This window comes from Aegilops tauschii, chromosome 3, assembly GCF_002575655.3.
Source record: "Aegilops tauschii subsp. strangulata cultivar AL8/78 chromosome 3, Aet v6.0, whole genome shotgun sequence".
In the NCBI taxonomy this organism is placed as follows: domain Eukaryota; kingdom Viridiplantae; phylum Streptophyta; class Magnoliopsida; order Poales; family Poaceae; genus Aegilops; species Aegilops tauschii.
In genome coordinates this window covers 157,358,587-157,380,342 of record NC_053037.3, presented here as the reverse complement: position 1 = coordinate 157,380,342, position 21,756 = coordinate 157,358,587, and the positions used below count along the sequence as shown (strand labels likewise).

The 21,756-nt window shown below is 42.6% G+C and overlaps 1 pseudogene; it reads right to left on the bottom strand.

Annotated features, from left to right (window-relative positions):
- Positions 1–67: 67 nt before the first annotated feature.
- Positions 68–2,728, bottom strand: LOC141042791 (protein FAR-RED IMPAIRED RESPONSE 1-like; annotated as a pseudogene).
- Between the last annotated feature and the right edge of the window lie 19,028 nt (positions 2,729–21,756).

Here is a 21,756-nt window from a genome sequence, read left to right as displayed (position 1 = left end):
ATTTCACGGTTTCTTCGGAGTTACCTGGGGTGTAGTCCATAGTGAATCTGATATCCCTATTTTCCTTTCATGTCAGTATGAATCTGTGAGTGTCTGCTCCTCTCAGTCTCTCAAGGACCTCAAGCTCCCGTGCCTTCTTCATATCTTCCTGTAAGATATAAAAGTTTACCGCAGTGAACTCACGGGCAGCTGATTTCTCAATATCTTTACACTCGTCCAATACTGGTACTGGGTCTGTCTGTGAGTTTGTGTAATTGTCATGCACCTCGTTCTCATGGAGACGAACTATGCAGTTCTCATAGTGCACAATCATATCAACAATAGTCATACCAGAGTCTAGATGCAAGTGAAGGCATGAATTCAGACTCTCACTTCGCTGGTTACTTCGCATACCTAGGAAAAACCCACCAGATAGATATGATGCAGCCCAAAGCCTTTTCTTCTTGTACATCCTACGTAAGCATGTCATTGTTTTCTCCGACTGTCATTTGGCGGTAAATGCTGCCCATCTCTCCTCAAATACTTTTTTTGAAGTGGCATAATAAAGTAGAGACCTGAACTCCTTTAGAGACTTATGATGAAGGTGTTTCTGCATATTCTTGTCAATATGCCACGAGCAAAGACGATGCCAAACCTCCGAAAGTACCTTTCTGATGGCCTTAATCATAGCTGCATCTCCATCAGTAATTACTGACCTGGGCCTCTTCTGATAGTGAGCCCTCAGAAACATCTAAAGCAGCTAGACATATGTATTTTCCGTCTTGTCAGACACAAGAGCACAACCGAATACCGTGGTGCAACGGTGGTTGTTCAGACCGACAAAAGGTATAAATGGCATGCCATACCTATTCATCTTGTATGTGCTATCGAAGACGGTCACATCACCGTAGTCAACATAGTCTCGACGTGATTGAGAATCACACCAGAATAGGTTTTTCAGCCTTCCTTCATCATCGACGGTGTGCTTAAAGAAGAAATCTGGATCCCTCTCTCTTCTAGTCATCATGATCCCAATGGCAGTGTCTGCATCTGCTTGTGCAAGCAACTTCATTTTTTCTCTATAACACATGTTATAAAGCTTCTTCCTCCCAAAACCAGCCTGTGCATATGACCCGTACCTACTGACGAGATTATCATAAATCATATGTTTCCTGATTCCAGCACCTGCCATAGTTAAGATCTCAACTTTCTGAAATTCTTTTATCTGATTATGAGACCAAAGAAATGTGACTTCGTCCGGTCTAGCTAGAACGTGACTGTGATCATCACTGAAACTGCTGACATACCAAACGTCACGCTCTTTATCAAGCTTCAAAGTTATATGCGCATCACAGAAGCAACGAGTCTCCGCTCTGAGCTTGCGGGTCCTGCCTTCCATTGTACAAAGTTTTGCCTGTCGTTTCCCAGCTCTCGCACACCGATACTTTCTCAAGCGCATAGTTCCCTCAGGACCTTTCAAAAATTTCAGCGAGCCCTTTCTTACGCTGAAACCACGCTCCTTAGCATACTGGTTATAGAAAATGTAAGCCTCTCCTAGTGATCTGAACGTCTTCCTCATGACCTTCCAATGTCTGTCCAATGAATCTTGCTGATATTCATCAAATCCGATGTCAATTAAACAGATCATCAACAACATGCTCATCCTTCCCGCTAGGACCATCTACATCTCCCTGTAAATTAAGGCATGAAACCATGTATGTCAGTCAGTTATTATTTTAATATGTAACGTATGTGAGTTTTAAAACTTACTTTGCTGGAGCTGTCATCATGAGATGCGTCAACGTGCGATTTGTCACTTTCATCGTCCACAATATTCCTCACAAAGTCCCCGTCCTCGTCCATCTGCGCACATTTTTAAAAAATACATGTAAGTGCTCATACGGTTATTATGTCATTTCTTCTCCTATTGTTTTTAAAACATACCTGGAGTGCACTTTCAGCAAATGAATCATCTATATCCATATCATCATCATTATCGCCATGTCGCTGCATGATGCAAAAAAAACATGTAATTTTCCGTGCGGTTTATCGTATTTGTTGTTTTTATCAACATTGATCACACTTACATTGCCACTATAAGATTCATCCAAACTCATGTAGTTCTCCTCAACAGGTTCATCCATATTCAGTGACGAGGTTCCGTTGTCGTTGCCGTAATCATCACCATCATAATCGCCCTCCTCCTCTACCTATACATGTTTAAGAAAATTCTAAGATCAATCGAACACAGTGTAACATCATCCCTAAAATAAGTAGTTCATCAAGCACAACGACGTGTCAAACCAACCTCTTGCACGGCGGCGAGGATGTCAGCTGGATCCATTTTGTCCGATGACCAACGCGCTGACGGTGTGACGTTGCTGGCCGGCCGAGGCAGGTGTCGACGGCGTCAGGATGGTGGCCGAGATCACGGATGGGCGGCCATCTGGGTGACGGCAAAGGAACGCGGCGGCAGCAGCAACGGCGCCGGGGCACGCGCGGCGGCCTGTTTGGGCGGCGACGTGGAGACGGGCGGCGATGTGGAGACGCGCGGTGACTACATGGAGACGGGCGGCGACGTGGAGACGGCGTGGATGCGTTTAGGGTTACGACGGCGGGCGTCGGCGGCTCCCGTGACGTTTTTTTCCATAACAATCGATGCCAATGTGGAGACGTGCGGGCGTACAGCGGCGACGTACGGCGACGGGTGCGGCATACGCGGGCGGGCGTACGGCGACGGGTGCGGCATACGCTGGCGGGCGTACGACGTCGCGCGCAGACGTACGGCGTCGGGTGGGTATTCCTATACCTAATGTGAAATGACCATCCTGTCCATTATACGTTTTAGGGGGGGGGGGTTGTACCGAAGCACTCCTCTCACTATTTTGGGGAGTAAAATAGACTTTTTTCTTTCGAATAACCGGTTGTTTACGATATTAAGCCATGTCATGAGTAAAAATAAAATTTTAACTATTCATTTTCTATTTTGGGGATGCATCACATATTTATAGGACCCCTGATAAGTGACACACATCACGTACAAGCACATGGCAACTCCGGACATTTTTTATGACAAGTTTAGTGACGTGAGGATGATAACGTTAGTGCTTTACTTTATTTTTGACAAAAACATACCATGTGTGATGAGGACATGACTTTGGATACGACCAAAAATATTCCATACAACATATTTGTGAGGTGATTTCTAATACAAACTATGCAATAATTTATTTATGTTATTCAAGACAAAAATTCTTCACAGACTTCCGTGCCATGCCTAATTGCAGGTGTATGAGAACTTATACAAACCATGTGTGAAGATAAAGGAAAAGGAGATGATTAGATGTTGTTTAAGAAGTCTTTTCATCATCATTTTTGGCCCAAGAAAAGACAGAGACCAAGTCTCTCACGTCTGCACTTAGATTTGGACTACAGAGATATACCTAAATTCAAACGTTCACAACACTTGCATCCGGACTTCGAATTGGGTGAATTTTTAGTTGTTGGAAAGCATATCTCGTTCACTTTTCAACCCAATTGGACCCACCTTCAAATTCATCCGGAGTGTGGATATATGGCTGAAACAGTCCGACGCTGCAGCAAAATCTGATTCAAACTACAAGTCCAAAGGTGTTGCGTCACCTCCACTTGGGCCCATGCGCTTTGTACGACCTAGGGTTAGTTTTAGCCTGCCTTGGGACGCCCTCCCACCTCCTTGGCCGCCACCCCTTGCTCCTATATAAGTAAATCAATCTAGTAACTTTTTTCTTGGGTTTTAATTGGTTAAAAGTTAACCATTGCTGCAACTTAGTGTACTTCGTTTGTGTCCAATGACTAGACCGACCGCTTTGAAACCTCACTTTTATCAATACTTCATACATATTCACAATATTCATATTGCTTTATCATATTCTTGCTCGTTCTTCGATTGCTTGCAGGAATAGATCTTCGTGGTCAGGTTGATCGTGCTTCATGCATCGTCAGTAACCTTAGGAGATTGGTTTAGCGATTGCTAAGGCGCAATGTCGTGAACGTTTGTAGTTGGATTGTCAAAGTCGACTCCACCAAATCGATAGTTATCATCTCATCGAAAGATCGGGACCCTTACCTCTATCAATGTGACAATGAAATTTTCTATCTTTTTTTAAAAACAAAACATCCGCTTTATTTATTGGAAATAGCGGTTGCATCGTCAATAAGAAAAGTTACAATATCATTCATAGGTTCCTCAAACCAATCCCTTGTCACATAAAATTTAGCTAACCCGCTCCCGCTAAATGTCCTCCATTCTTCGTTGTGTCAATTAATTCCATATTGTCGGAGTTAACAACAAGACGATTGCATTCCACCTTCTATGCAAGTAATAAGCTAAGTCTTAGAGCCAACGCTTCTGCTGTTAAGACATCTGCACACCAATCCTGTTGGGGAACGTAGTATTTCAAAAAAAATCCTACGATCACGCAAGATCTATCTAGGAGAAGCATAGCAACGAGCGGGGAGAGTGTGTCCATGTACCCTCGTAGACCGAAAGCGGAAGCATTTAGTGACGCGGTTGATGTAGTGGAACGTCTTCGCGATCCAACTAATCAAGTACCGAACGCACGGCACCTCCGTGATCTGCACACGTTCAGCTCGATGACGTCCCTCGAACTCTAGATCCAGCTGAGGCCGAGGGAGAGTTTTGTCAACACATCGGCGTGGTGACGGTGATGATGAAGTTACCGACGCGGGGCTTCGCCTAAGCACTACGACTGACCGAGGTGGAAAACTGTGGAGGGGGGCACCGCACACGGCTAAAGATCAACTTGTGTGTCTATGGGGTGCCCCCTCCCCCTTATATAAAGGAGGGGAGGAGGGGGCCGACCGGCCTCATGGGTGAAAGACCGTGGATGTCGCCTAGAGGGGGAGGGTGAATAGGCGCTTTAAAATAATTACGGTTTAGGCTTGAACAAATGCGGAATAAACCTAGCGGTTAATTTGACAAGCACAAAACCTACAACAACTAGGCTCACCTATGTGCACCAACAACTTATGCTAAGCAAGATAAACAACTAAGTGATAGCAAGATGTATGACAAGAAACAATATGGCTATCATAAAGTAAAGTGCATAAGTAAAGGGTTCGGGTAAGAGATAACCGAGGCACACGGAGACGACGATGTATCCCGAAGTTCACACCCTTGCGGATGCTAATCTCCGTTTGGAGCGGTGTGGAGGCACAATGCTCCCCAAGAAGCCACTAGGGCCACCGTAATCTCCTCACGCCCTCGCACAATGCAAGATGCCGTGATTCCACTAAGGGACCCTTGAGGGCGGTCACCGAACCCGTACAAATGGCAACCCTTGGGGGCGGTCATCGAACCCGTACACTTTGGCAACCCTTGGGGGCGGTCACCGGTACCCGTCAAATTGCTCGGGGCGATCTCCACAACCTAATTGGAGACCCCGACGCTTGCCCGGAGCTTTACACCACAATGATTGAGCTCCGAACACCACCAACCGTCTAGGGCGCCCAAGCACCCATGAGGAACAAGCTCAAGGGCACCAAGCACCCAAGAGTAATAAGCTTCTCAACTTGTAACTTCCACGTATCACCGTGGAGAACTCAAACCGATGCACCAAATGCAAGGGCAAGGGCACACGGAGTGCCCAAGTCCTTCTCTCTCAAATCCCACCGAAGCAACTAATGCTAGGGAGGAAAATGAGAGGAAGAACAAGAAGGAGAACACCAAGAACTCCAAGATCTAGATCTAATGGGTTCCCCTCACATAGAGGAGAAAGTGATTGGTGGAAATGTGGATCTAGATCTCCTCTCTCTTTTCCCTCAAAAACTAGCAAGAATCCATGGAGGGATTGAGAGTTAGCAAGCTCGAAGAAGGTCAACAATGGGGGAAGAACACGAGCTCAAAGGATGAGGTTCATTGGGGAAGAAGACCCCCTTATATAGTGGGGGAAGAAATCCAGCCGTTACCCCCACTTCAGCCCCGCAGAGAGCGGTACTACCGCTCGGCCAGCGGTACTACCGCTTGGCCGTATAAGCGGTACTACCGCTCCCCCTCGCGGTACTGCCGCTGGGCCCAGAGCGGTACTACCGCGGTGGCAGGGCGGTACTACCGCAAACGAGCGGTACTACGGCCCCCACTGCCGCGGCTAGTACCGTAAAACCCGACACGAAAAGACCCCTCGAATCGAGGCGGTACTAGCACGAGACCGCAGCTGTACTACGGCTGCGGGCTACTAGCGGTACTACCGCTCTGGAGCGGTACTACCGCTCTAGAGCGGTACTACCGCTTGTAGCACCCAAGCGGTACTACCGCTCCGGCCCGCGGTACTACCGCTAGGAAACCAAAACTGCCATAACTTCTGCATATGAGCTCCGAATTGAGAAAACTCAAGCTTGTTGGATTGAGAAAGACGAGTAGCATGAAAACAGCGACAAATAGAGGAGTGAAACCTCCAACCGAGAAGAACCGGCATAACCTCCGACATCGAAAACATCATAGAAGATGCGAGTGAACTCCGTTTTCGATGAACTCGAGCTTGTCGTCAAGATGACCATAAGCTCCAAAACTCACAAAGAAAAGAACCAAACAAGAACCAATAAAGATGATGCAAGGATGCAATGGTTTGAGCTCTCTATGAATGATACGATCAAGCTCCTCATCGAGAGCCCCCCTTGATAGTACGGCAATCGATCCTATAACCCGGTCTCCCAACTACCATCATGAGACCGGTAAAATAGAAAACCTATCAAGAGCAAACCTTTGCCTTGCACATGGTCCACTTTAGCTAGATGATGACGATCTTGACTCCCTCAAGTTGGACCACCTTTCTTGGTTGCGTTGGCTCGATGAAGACTAGTTGATTGCTCCCCCATGCTCCACTATGGGTGAGCCACTCTTCCGCACATCTTCACAAGTCCATTGTCACCACAATGGACGGCAAGCTTCAAGCATTTGATCTCTTCATGATGCTTCACTTGAACTTGCACACCACAACATCTTCACAAGTCCATTGTTACCACAATGGACGGCAAGCTTCAAGCATTTGATCTCTTCATGATGCTTCACTTGAACTTGCACACCACAACCTAACCCCACAAAGAACTCTCACGAAGATCATGGGTTAGTACACAAAGCGTAATTGACAATGCTCACCACACCATGGGATCGCTTGATCCCTCTCGGTACATCTTCTACGCTTTGTGAGTTGATCAAGTTGATTCACTCTTGACTTAGTCTTGATCAACCATGAATCTTTTCAACTCTCTTCATTTGGATGATGTCTTGAAGATATACATGAATGATCACACAATCTTCTTCTCCAAGACATGCTTGCAATAAGCTCAACTCTCACATGACCAATCTTTGGATAATTCCTTAATAACACCTTGGTCACCACATAAACTCCTTGAAACCAACACATGAACTTCAAGAAATGCCTATGGACAAATCCTTCAAATATAACTCAAGGCAACCATTAGTCCATAGAGATTGTCATTAATTACCAAAACCAAACATGGGGGCACCGCATGTTCTTTCAATGGGGCGCGCCCCAAGGGGGGAATCCTACTCCTACTAGGAGTAGGTTCCCCGCATTCCTAGTCCAACTAGGAGGGGAAGGAAAGGGGAAGAGGGAGAGAAGGAAAGCCCCCCAATTCGGATTGGGCTTGGGGGGCGCGCCTCCACTTGGCCGCCTCCTCCTCTCTTCCACTAAGGCCCATGAAGGCCCATTAACCCCCCGGGGGTTCCTGTAACCCCCCGGTACTCCAGAAAATGCCCGAACCTATCTGAAACCTTTCCGGTGTCCAAACATAATCCTCCAATATATCAATATTTATGTCTCGACCATTTCGAGACTCCTCGTCATGTCCGTGATCACATCCGGGACTCTGAACAACCTTCGGTACATCAAATCACATAACTCACAATAACCAATACTGATATAGACATGACCGAGACTCATCTCCGGTCAATAACCAATACTGATTTAAGAAGATATCGTTATGCGATCCGATGAGTGTTAATGCTCGCGGCGGGTATCGTTATTTTCTGACCTTCACAGATGATTTAAGAAGATATGGGTATATCTGCTTGAAACATAAGTCTGAAACATTTGAAAAGGTCAAACAATTTTAGAGTGAAGTGGAAAATCATCGTAACAAGAAAATAAAGGTTCTACGATCTGATCATAGAGGAGAATATTTGAGTTACGAGTTTGGTCTTCATTTGAAACAATGCAGAATAGTTTCGCAACTCACGCAACCCGGAACACCACAGCATAATGGTGTGTCCGAACGTCGTAATCGAACTTTATTAGATATGGTGCGATCTATGATGTCTCTTATGATTTACCGCTATCGTTTTGGGGTTATGCTTTAGATACGGCTGCATTCACGTTAAATAGGGCACCATCTAAATCCATTGAGACGACACCATATGAACTGTGGTTTCGCAAGAAACCCAAGTTATCGTTTCTTAAAGTTTGGGGCTGCGATGCTTATGTGAAAAAGTTTCAACCTGATAAGCTTGAACCCAAATCGGAGAAATGTGTCTTCATAGGATACCCAAAGGAGACTGTTGGGTACACCTTCTATCACAGATCCGAAGGCAAGATATTCGTTTCTAAGAATGGATCCTTTCTAGAGAAGGAGTTTCTCTCGAAAGAAGTGAGTGGGAGGAAAGTAGAACTTGATGAGGTAATTGTACCAGCTCCCTTATTGGAAAGTAGTTCATCATAGAAATCAGTTCCAGTGATACCTACTCCAATTAGTGAGGAAGCTAATGGTGATGATCATGAAACTTCTGATCAAGTTACTATCGAACCTCGTAGGTCAACCAGAGTAAGATCTGCACCAGAGTGGTACGGAAATCCTGTTCTGGAAGTCATGTTACTTGACCATGACGAACCTACGAACTATGAGGAAGCGATGATGAGCCCAGATTCCGCGAAATGGCTCGAGGCCATGAAATCTGAGATGGGATCCATGTATGAGAACAAAGTGTGGACTTTGGTTGACTTGCCCGATGATCGGCAAGCCATAGAGAATAAAATGGATCTTTAAGAAGAAGACCGACGCTAACGGTAATGTTATTATCTACAAAGCTCGACTTGTTGCAAAAGGTTTTCGACAAGTTCAAGGAGTTGACTACGATGAGACCTTCTCACCCGTAGCGATGCTTAAGTCCGTCCGAATCATGTTAGCAATTGATGCATTTTATGATTATGAAATTTGGCAAATAGATGTCAAAACTGCATTCCTTAATGGATATCTTAAAGAAGAGTTGTATATGATGAAACCAGAAGGTTTTATCGATCCAAAAGGTGCTAACAAAGTGTGCAAGCTCTAGCGATCCATTTATGGACTGGTGCAAGCCTCTCAGAATTGGAATATACGCTTTGATAGTGTGATCAAAGCATATGGTTTTATGTAGACTTTTGGAGAAGCCTGTATTTACAAGAAAGTGAGTGGGATCTCTGTAGCATTTCTGATATTATATGTAGATGACATATTGTTGATCAGAAAGGATACTGAATTTCTGAATAGCATAAAAGGATACTTGAATAACAATTTTTCAATGAAAGACCCCGGTGAATATGCTTATATATTTGGCATCAAGATCTATAGAGATAGATCAAGACGCTTAATTGGACTTTCACAAAGCACATACCTTGATAAAGTTTTGAAGAAGTTCAAAATGGATCAAGCAAAGAAAGGGTTCTTGCCTGTGTTACAAGGTGTGAAGTTGAGTCAGACTCAATGCCCGACCACTTCAGAAGATAGAGAGAAAATGAAAGTCATTCCCTATGCTTCAGCCATAGGTTCTATCATGTATGCAATGCTGTGTACCAGACCTGATGTGTGCCTTGCTATTAGTTTAGCAGGGAGGTACCAAGGTAATCCAGGATTGGATCACTGGACAGCGGTCAAGAACATCCTGAAATAACTGAAAAGGACTAAGGATATGTTTCTCGTTTATGGAGGTGACAAAGAGCTCGTCGTAAATGGTTACGTCGATGCAAGCTTTGACACTGATCCGGATCACTCTAAGTCACAAACCGGATACGTATTTATATTAAATGGAGGAGCTGTAAGTTGGTGCAGTTCCAAGCAGAACGTCGTGGCGGGATCTACGTGTGAAGCGGAGTACATAGCTGCTTCGGAAGCAGCAAATGAAGGAGTCTGGATGAAGGAGTTCATATCCGATCTAGGTGTCATACCTAGTGCATCGGGTCCAATGAGAATCTTTTGTGACAATACTTGTGCAATTGCCCTGGCAAAGGAATCCAGATTTCACAAGAGAACCAAGCACATCAAGAGACGCTTCAATTCCATCCACGATCAAGTCAAGAAGGGAGACATCAAGATTTGCAAGATACATACAGATCTGAATGTTGCAGACCCGTTGACTAAGCCTCTCTCACGAGCAAAACATCATCAGCACCAAGACTCCATGGGTGTTAGAATCATTACTGTGTAATCTAGATTATTGACTCTAGTGCAAGTGGGAGACTGAAGGAAATATGCCCTAGAGGCAATAATAAAGTTGTTATTTATATTTCCTTATATCATGATAAATGTTTATTATTCATGCTAGAATTGTATTAACTGGAAACTTAGTACATGTGTGAATACATAGACAAATAGAGTGTTGCTACCTCTTGAGCACTGCGTTGGTTTTCCCTTGAAGAGGAAAGGGTGATGCAGCATAGTAGCGTATGTATTTCCCTCAGTTTTTGAGAACCAAGGTATCAATCCAGTAGGAGACTACACGCAAGTTGCCTCGTACCTACACAAACAAATAAGAACCTTGCAACCAACGCGATAAAGGGGTTGTCAATCCCTTCACGGCCACTTGCAAAAGTGAGATCTGATAGAGATAATAAGATATATATTTTCGGTATTTTGATGATACAGATTGAAAGTAAAGATTGCAAAGTAAAATAGATTGGAAACTTATATGATCGAAAATAGACCCGGGGGCCATAGGTTTCACTAGTGGCTTCTCCCAAGATAGCATAAGAATTACGGTGGGTGAACAAATTACTGTCGAGCAATTGATAGAAAAGTGCATAGTTATGAGAACATCTAGGCATGATCATGTATATAGGCATCACGTCCGCGACAAGTAGACCGAAATGATTCTGCATCTACTACTATTACTCCACACATTGACCGCTATCCAGCATGCATCTAGAGTATTAAGTTCATAAGAACGGAGTAACGCATTTGGCAAGATGACATGATGTAGAGGGATAAACTCATGTAATATGATATAAACCCCATCTTTTTATCCTTGATGGCAACAATACAATGCGTGCCTTGCTGCCCCTGCTGTCACTGGGAAAGGACACCGCAAGATTGAACCTAAAGCTAAGCACTTCTCCCATTGCAAGAAAGATCAATCTAGTAGGCCAAACCAAACTGATAATTCGAAGAGACTTGCAAAGATAACAAATCATACATAAAAGAATTCAGAGGAGATTCAAATATTGTTCATAGATAATCTTGATCATAAACCCACAATTCATCGGATCTCGACAAACACACCGCAAAAAGAATTACATCAAATAGATCTCCAAGAGAATCGAGGAGAACTTTGTATTGAGATCCAAAGAGAGAGAAGAAGCCATCTAACTAATAACTATGGACCCGAAGGTATGTGGTAAACTACTCACACATCATCGGAGAGGCTATGGTGTTGATGTAGAAGCCCTCCGTGATCGATTCCCCCTCCGGCGGAGGGCCGGAAAAGGCCCCAAGATGGGATCTCACGGGTATAGAAGGTTGCGGCGGTGGAAATAGGATTTCGTAGTGCTCCTGGATGTTTTTGGGGGTATATGGATATATATAGGAGGAAGAAGTAGGTAGGTGGAGCTGTGAGGGGCCCACGAGGGTGGGGGCGCGCCCAGGGGGGCAGGCGCGCCTCCCTGCCTCGTGGCCTCCTCGCTTCTTTCTTGACGTCCACTCAAAGTCCCCTGGATCACGTTTGTTCCAAAAATAACTCTCCCGAAGGTTTCATTCCGTTTGATATTCCTTTTCTGCGAAACACTGAAATAGGCAAAAAACAACAATTTGCACTAGGCCTTCGGTTAATGGGCTAGTCCCAAAAATAATATCAAAGTGCTTAGTAAATCCCATTAAACATCCAAAACAGATAATATAATAGCATGGAACAATAAAAAATTATAGATACGTTGGAGACGTATCAAGTGTCACTAGTATGCCTCTACTTGACTAGCTCGTTAATCAAAGATGGTTAAGTTTCCTAGCCATAGACATGAGTTGTCATTTGATGAAGGGGATCACATCATTCTCTAATGATGTGATTGACTTGACCCATCCATTAGCTTAGCACTATGATCGTTTTTTATTGCTATTGCTTTATTCATGACTTATACATGTTCCTATGACTATGAGATTATGCAACTCCCGAATATCGGAGGAACACTTAGTGTACTATCAAACGTCACAACGTAACTGGGTAATTATAAAGATACTCTACAGGTGTCTCTGATGGTGTTTGTTGTTGAGTTGGCATAGATCGAGATTAGGATTTGTCACTCCGATTGTCGGAGGTATCTATGGGCCCTCTCGGTAATGCACATCAGTATAAGCCTTGCAAACAATGTGACTAATGAGTTAGTTACGGGATGATACATTACGGAACAAGTAAAGAGACTTGCCGGTAACGAGATTGAACTAGGTATGATGATATCGACGATCGAATCTCGGGCAAGTAACATACCGATGACAAAGGGAACAACGTATGTTGTTATGCGGTTTGACCGATAAAGATCTTCGTAGAATATGTAGGATCCAATATGAGCATCCAGGTTCCGCTATTGGTTATTGACCGGAGATGAGTCTCAGTCATGTCTACATAGTTCTCGAACCCGTAGGGTCCGCACGCTTAACATTCGATGACGATCGATATTATGAGTTTATGTGTTTTGATGTACCGAAGGTAGTTCGGAGTCCCGGTTGAGATCACGGACATGATGAGGAGTCTCAAAATGGCCGAGACATAAAGATTGATATATTGGATGACTATATTCGGACACCGGAATGGTTCCGAGGTGTATCGGGTATTTACCGGAATACCGGGGGGTTACTGGAACCCCCCGAGGGTTACTGGGCCTCATGGGCCTATTGGTGGAAGAGAGGAGGCAGGCCAAGGCAGGGCGCGCGTCCCCTATCCCAGACCCCTTTCCTTCTCTCCTCCCTCGCCTTCCCCCTTCTCCTTGTTGGATTAGGAAAGGGGGGGTGCATCCTACTTGGAGTAGGATTGCCCCCCTTGGCGCGCCTCCTCCCCTTGGCCGTCCTCCTCCTCCCTCCCTCCTTTATATACGGAGGAGGGGGCACCCCATAGACACACAAGTTGATTTCTTAGTCGTGTGCGGTGCCCCCCTCCACAGATTTCCACCTCGGTCATATTATCGTAGTGCTTAGGCGAAGCCCTGCGTCGGTAACTTCATCATCACCGTCAGCACGCCGTCGTGCTGACGAAACTCTCCCTTGGCCTCAGCTGGATCTAGAGTTTGAGGGACGTCACCAGGTGAACGTGTGCAGATCACGGAGGTGCCGTGCGTTCGGTACTTGATCGGTTGGATCGCGAAGACGTTCGACTACATCAACCGCGTTACTTAACGCTTCCTCTTTCGGTCTACGAGGGTACGTGGACACACTCTCCCCGCTCGTTGCTATGCTTCTCCTAGATAGATCTTGCGTGATCGTAGGATTTTTTTTTGAAATACTACGTTCCCCAACAAGTTCCGCTTCCAGTGACCAGTCCCTTTGCAGTAGAAGCACTCAGTCTCAGGCTTAGGTCCAGACTTGGTCTTCTTCACATGAGCAACAACTTGCTTGCCGGTCTTCTTGAAGTTCCCCTTCTTCCCTTTGCCCTTTTTCTTGAAACTAGTGGTCTTATTGACCATCAACACTTGATGCTCCTTCTTGATTTCTACCTCTGCAGCCTTTAGCATTGTGAAGAGCTCGGGAATTGTCTTATCCATCCCTTGCATATTATAGTTCACCACGAAGCTTTTATAGCTTGGTGGCAGTGATTGAAGAACTCTGTCAATGACACTATCAACCAGAAGATTAACTCCCAGCTGAGTCAAGTGATTGTGGTACCCAGACATTCTGAGTATATGCTCACTGACATAACTATTCTCCTCCATTTGCAGCTGTAGAACTTATTGGAGACTTCATATCTCCCAATCTGGGCATTTGCTTGAAATATTAACTTCAACTCCTGGAACATTTGATATGCTCCTTGACGTTCAAAACGTCGTTGAAGTCCCGGTTCTAAGCCGTAAAGCATGGCACACTAAACTATCGAGTAGTCATCAGCTTTGCTCTGCCAGGTGTTCATAACATCTGGAGTTGCTTCTGCAGCGGGTTTGGCACCTAGCGGTGCTTCCAGGACGTAGTTCTTCTGTGCAGCAGTGAGGATAATCCTCAAGTTACGGACCTAGCCCGTGTAGTTGCTACCATCATCTTTCAACTTAGATTTCTCAAGGAACGCATTAAAATTCAATGGAATAGTAGCACGGGCCATTTATCTACAACAACATAGACATGCAAAATACTATCAGGTACTAAGTTCATGATAAATTAAAGTTCAATTAATCATATTACTTAAGAACTCCCACTTAGATAGACATCCCTCTAATCATCTAAGTGATCACGTGATCCATATCAACTAAACTATGTCCGATCATCACGTGAGATGGAGTAGTTTTCAATGGTGAACATCACTATGTTGATTGATACGTCTCCAACGTATCTATAATTTTTGATTGCTTCATGCTATATTATATTCTGTTTTGGATGATTAATGGGCTTTGTTATACACTTTTATATTATTTTTGGGGCTAACCTATTAACCGGAGGCCCAGCCCAAATTGCTGTTTTTTTGCTTATTTCAGAGTTTTGGAGAAAAGGAATATCAAACGGAGTCCAAACGTAATGAAACCTTCGGGAACGTGATTTTCGGAACAAACGTGATCCAGAGGACTTGGACCCTACGTCAAGAAAGCAACCAGGAGAGCACGAGGCAGGGGGCACGCCTACCCCCTGGGCACGCCCTCCACCCTCGTGGGGCCCACGTTGGTCCACCGACGTACTTCTTCCTCCTATATATACCTACGTACCCCCAAACCAACAGAAGCATCCACGAAAACCTAATTCCACCGCCGCAACCTTCTGTACCCGTGAGATCCCATCTTGGGGCCTTTTCCGGCGTCCTGCCGGAGGGGGCATTGATCACGGAGGGCTTCTACATCAACACCATAGCCTCTCCGACTTCTTCTCTCTCTTTGGATCTCAATACAAAGTTCTCCATGATTCTCGTGGAGATCTATTCGATGTAATCTTCTTTTGCGGTGTGTTTGTTGAGACCGATGAATTGTGGGTTTATGATCAAGTTTATCTATGAACAATATTTGAATCTTCTCTGAATTCTTTTATGTATGATTGGTTATCTTTGCAAGTCTCTTCGAATTATCAGTTTGGTTTGGCCTACTAGATTGATCTTTCTTGCAATGGGAGAAGTGCTTAGCTTTGGGTTCAATCTTGCGGTGTCCTTTCCCAGTGACAGCAGGGGCAGCAAGGCACGTATTGTATTGTCGCCATCGAGGATAACAAGATGGGGTTTATATCATATTGCATGAGTTTATCCCTCTACATCATGTCATCTTACCTAAAGTGTTACTCTATTCTTTTGAACTTAATACTCTAGATGCATGCTGGATAGCGGTCGATGTGTGGAGTAATAGTAGTAGATGCAGGCAGAAGTCGGTCTACTTGTCACGGACGTGATGCCTATATACATGATCATACCTAGATATTCTCATAACTATGCTCAATTCTATCAATTGCTCAACAGTAATTTGTTCACCCACCGTAATACTTATGCTCTTGAGAGAAGCCACTAGTGAAACCTATGGCCCCCGGGTCTATTTTCCATTAATTTAATCTTCCAACACTTAGCTATTTTTATTGCCTTTTATTTTACTTTGCATCTTTATTATAAAAATACCAAAAATATTATCTTATCATATCTATCAGATCTCACTTTCGTAAGTGACCGTGAAGGGATTGACAACCCCTTTATTGCGTTGGTTGCGAGGTTTTTATTTGTTTGTGTAGGTCCGAGGGACTTGAGCGTGGCCTCCTACTGGATTGATACCTTGGTTCTCAAAAACTGAGAGAAATACTTACGCTACTTTACTGCATTACCCTTTCCTCTTCAAGGGAAAACCAACGCAGTGCTCAAGAGGTAGCAAGAAGGATTTCTGGCGCCGTTGCCGGGGAGTCTACGCAAAAGTCAACATACCAAGTACCCATCACAAACTTTTATCTCCCGCATTACATTATTTGCCATTTGCCTCTCATTTTCCTCTCCCCCACTTCACCCTTGCCATTTTATTCGCCCTCGCTTTTCCCGTTCGCCTCTTTTTCGCTTGCTTCTTGTTTGCTCGTGTGTTGGATTGCTTGCTTGTCACGATGGCTCAAGATAATACTAAATTGTGTGACTTTACCAATACCAACAACAATGATCTTCTTAGCACTCCGATTGCTCCCCTTACCGATACTGAATCTTGTGAAATTAATGCTGCTTTGTTGAATCTTGTCATGAAAGATCAATTCGCCGGCCTTCCTAGTGAAGAAGCCGCTACCCATCTAAATAGCTTCGTTGATTTGTGTGATATGCAAAAGAAGAAAGATGTGGACAATGATATTGTTAAATTGAAGCTATTTCCTTTTTCGCTTAGAGGTCGTGCTAAAGCTTGGTTTTCGTTTTTGCCTAAAAATAGTATTGATTCTTGGAATAAGTTTAAAGATGCTTTTATCTCTAAGTATTTTCCTCCCGCTAAGATCATTTCTCTTAGAAATGATATTATGAATTTTAAGCAACTTGATCATGAACACGTTGCACAAGCTTGGGAGAGGATGAAATTAATGATACGTAATTTCCCTACACACGGTTTGAATTTGTGGATGATCATACAAATTTTTTATGCCGGATTGAATTTTGCTTCTAGAAATCTTTTAGATTCGGCCGCGGGAGGCACTTTTATGGAAATCACTTTAGGAGAAGCTACTAAACTCCTATATAATATTATGGTTAATTATTCTCAATGGCACACCGAAAGATCTACTAATAAGAAAGTGCATGCGATAGAAGAAATTAATGTTTTGAGTGGAAAGATGGATGAACTTATGAAATTATTTGCTAATAAAAGTGTTTCTTCTGATCCTAATGATATGCCTTTGTCTACTTTGATTGAAAATAGTAATGAATCTATGGATGTGAATTTTGTTGGTAGGAATAATTTTGGTAACAACGCGTATAGAGGAAACTTTAATCCTAGGCCGTACCCTAGTAATTCCTCTAATAATTATGGTAATTCCTAACACAATTATTATGGAAATTATAATAAGATGACCTCTGAATTTGATACTAGTGTTAAAGAATTTATGAATTCGCAAAAGAATTTCAATGCTTTGCTTGAAGAAAAATTGCTTAAGGTTGATGAATTGGCTAGGAACGTGGATAGAATTTCTCTTGATGTTGATTCTTTGAAACTTAGATCTATCCCACCTAAGCATGATATCAATTAGTCTCTCAAAGCCATGAGAATTTCCATTGATGAGTGCAAAGAAAGAACCGCTAGGATGCGTGCTAAGAAAGATTGCTTTGTGAAGGCGTGTTCTCCTAATTTTTATGAGAATAAATATGAAGATCTAAAAGTTATTGATGTGTCCCCTATTAAATCTCTATTTTCCAATATGAATCTTGATAATGATGGGACTGAATATGAGCCACCTCTACCTAGAAGGCGTCCCAAAAATTCGGAGTTTTTAGATCTTGATGCAAAAATTGGTAAAAGTGGGATTGAAGAGATCAAAACTCTAGATATTAATGAACTCACTATTTTGGATTTCAAGGAATTTAATTATGATAATTGCTCTTTGATAGATTGTATTTCCTTGTTGCAATCCGTGCTAAATTCTCCACATGCTTATAGCCAAAATAAAGCTTTTACTAAACATATCGTTGATGCTTTGATGCAATCTTATGAAGAAAAACTTGAGTTGGAACTTTCTATCCCTAGAAAAATTTATGATGAGTGGGAACCTACTATTAAAATTTAAATTAAACATCATGAATGCTATGCTTTGTGTGATTTGGGTGCTAGTGTTTCCACGAGTCCAAAAACTTTGTGTGATTTGCTAGGTTTCCGTGAATTTGATGATTGTTCTTTGAACTTGCACCTTGCGGATTCCACCATTAAGAAACCTATGGGAAGAATTAATGATGTTCTTATTGTTGCAAATAGGAACTATGTACTCGTAGATTTTATTGTTCTTGACATAGATTGCAATCCTTCATGTCCTATTATTCTTGGTAGACCTTTCCTTAGAACGATTGGTGCAATTATTGATATGAAGGAAGGAAATATTAGATTCCAATTTCCGTTAAAGAAAGGCATGGAACACTTCCCTAGAAAGAAAATTAAACTACCATATGAATCTATTGTGAGAGACACTTATGGATTGCCTACCAAAGATGGCAATACCTAGATCTATCCTTGCTTTTATGCCTAGCTACGGGCGTTAAACGATAGCGCTTGTTGGGAGGCAACCCAAATTTATTTTTATTTTTAGTTTTTTTTTGCTTTTTGCTTCTGTTTAGGAATAAATCTTTGATCTAGCCTCTGGTTAGATTTGTTTTTATGTTTTAATTAGTGTTTGTGCCAAGTTAAACCTATAGGATCTTCTTGGATGATAGTTATTTGATCTTGCTGAAAATTCCAGAAACTTTCTGTTCACGAAAACAATTATTAAAAATCACCAGATCGTGATAAAATACTGATTCCAATTGCTGCTGATCAATAAACAAATTTTATAGGTCGTCCTATTTTGGTAGATATTTTGGAGTTCCAGAAGTTTGCGTTAGTTACAGATTACTACAGATTGTTCTGTTTTTGACAGATTCTGTTTTTCGTGTGTTGTTTGCTTTGATGAATCTATGGCTAGTAAAATAGTTTATAAACCATAGATAAGTTGGAATACAGTAGGTTTAACACCTATATAAATAAATAATGAGTTCATTACAGTACCTTGAAGTGGTGTTTTGTTTTCTTTCGCTAACGGAGCTCAAGAGATTTTCTGTTAAGTTTTGTGGTGTGAAGTTTTCAAGTTTTGGGTAAAAGATTTGATGGATTATGGAACGAGGAGTGGCAAGAGCCTAAGATTGGGGATGCCCATGGCACCCCAAGATAATGTAAGGACACCAAAAAGCCAAAGCTTGGGGATGCCCCGGAAGGCATCCCCTCTTTCGTCTACTTCCATCGGTAACTTTACTTGGAGCTATATTTTTGTTCACCACATGATATGTGTTTTGCTTGGAGCGTCTTATATGATTTGAGTCTTTGCTTTTTAGTTTACCACAATCATCTTTTCTGTATGCACCTTTTGAGAGAGAGACACATGATTGGGAATTTATTAGAATACTCTATGTGCTTCGCTTATATCTTTTGAGCTACATAGTTTTTGCTCTAGTGCTTCACTTATATCTTTTAGAGCACGGCGGTGGTTTTGTTTTATAGAAACTATTATTCTCTCATGCTTCACTTATATTATTTTGAAAGTCTTAAACAGCATGGTAATTTACTTAAATTGGAAAATTAATCCTAATATGCTAAGTATTCAAGACTAGTAAAAACTTTCTTTTGAGTGTGTTGAATACTAAGAGAAGTTTGATGCTTGATGATTGTTTTGAGATATGGAGGTAGTGATATTAAAGTTGTGCTAGTTGAGTAGTTGTGGAATTGAGAAATACTTGTGTTGAAGTTTGCAAGTCCCGTAGCATGCACGTATGGTAAACGTTATGTAACAAATTTGAAACATGAGGTGTTCTTTGATTGTCTTCCTTATGAGTGGCGGTCGGGGATGAGCGATGGTCTTTTCCTACCAATCTATCCCCCTAGGAGCATGCGCGTAGTGCTTGGTTTTTGATGACTTGTAGATTTTTGCAATAAGTATGTGAGTTCTTTATGACTAATGTTGAGTCCATGGATTATACGCACTCTTACCCTTCCATCATTGCTAGCCTCTTCGGTACCGTGCATTGCCCTTTCTCACATTGAGAGTTGGTGCAAACTTCGCCGGTGCATCCAAACCCCGTGATATGATACGCTCTGTCACACATAAACCTCCTTATATCTTCCTCAAAACAGCCACCATACCTACCTATTATGGCATTTCCATAGCCATTCCGAGATATATTGCCATGCAACTTTCCACCGTTGCGTTTATCATGACACGTTCATCATTGTCATATTGCTTTGCATGATCATGTAGTTGACATCATATTTGTGGCAAAGCCACCGTTCATAATTTTTCATACATGTCACTCTTGATTCATTGCCCATCCCGGTATACCGCCGGAAGCATTCATATAGAGTCATGCTTTGTTCTAGTATCGAGTTGTAATCATTGAGTTGTAAATAAATAGAAGTGTGATGATCATCATTCATAGAGCATTGTCCCAATAAAAAAAGAGTAAGGCCAAATAAAAAAAAGAGGCCCAAAAAAATATATATAATAAAAAGGGACAATGCTACTATCCTTTTTTCCACACTTGTGCTTCAAAGTAGCACCATGATTTTCATGATAGAGAGTCTCTTGTTTTGTCACTTTCATATACTAGTGGGAATTTTTCATTATAGAACTTGGCTTGTATATTCCAACAATGGGCTTCCTCAAATGCCCTAGGTCTTCGTGAGCAAGCAAGTTGGATGCACACCCACTTAGTTTCTTTTGTTGAGCTTTTATGCATTTATAGCTCTAGTGCATCCGTTGCATGGCAATCCCTACTCCTTGCATTAACATCAATCGATGGGCATCTCCATAGCCCGTTGATTAGCCGCGTTGATGTGAGACTTTCTCCTTTTTTGTCTTCTCCACATAACCCCCATCATTATGTTCTATTCCACCCATAGTGTTATATCCATGGCTCACGCTCATGTATTGCGTGAAGGTTGAAAAGGTTTGAGATTACTAAAGTATGAAACAATTGCTTGGCTTTTCATCGGGGTTGTGCATGATGAGAGCATTCTTGTGTAACGAAAATGGAGCATGACTAAACTATATGATTTTGTAGGGATGAACTTTCTTTGGCCATGTTATTTTGAGAAGACATAATTGCTTAGTTAGTATGCTTGAAGTATTATTGCTTTTATGTCAATATTAAACTTTTATCTTGAATCTTTCGGATCTGAATATTCATACCACAATTAAGAGGGTTACATTATAAAATTACGCTAAGTAGCATTCCACATCAAAAATTCTGTTTTTATCATTTACCTACTCGAGGACGAGCAGGAATTAAGCTTGGGGATGCTTGATACGTCTCCAACGTATCTATAATTTTTTATTGCATCATGCTATATTATATTCTGTTTTGGATGATTAATGGGCTTTGTTATACACTTTTATATTATTTTTGGCACTAACCTATTAACCGGAGGCCCAGCCCAAATTGTTGTTTTTTGCTTATTTTAGAGTTTCGCAGAAAAAGAATATCAAATGGAGTCCAAACGGAATGAAACCTTCGGGAACGTGATTTTTGGAACAAACGTGATCCAGAGGACTTGGACCCTACGTCAAGAAAGCAACCACGAGAGCACGAGGCAGGGGGCACGCCTACCCCCCTGGGCGCACCCTCCACCCTCGTGGGGCCCACGTTGCTCCATTGACGTA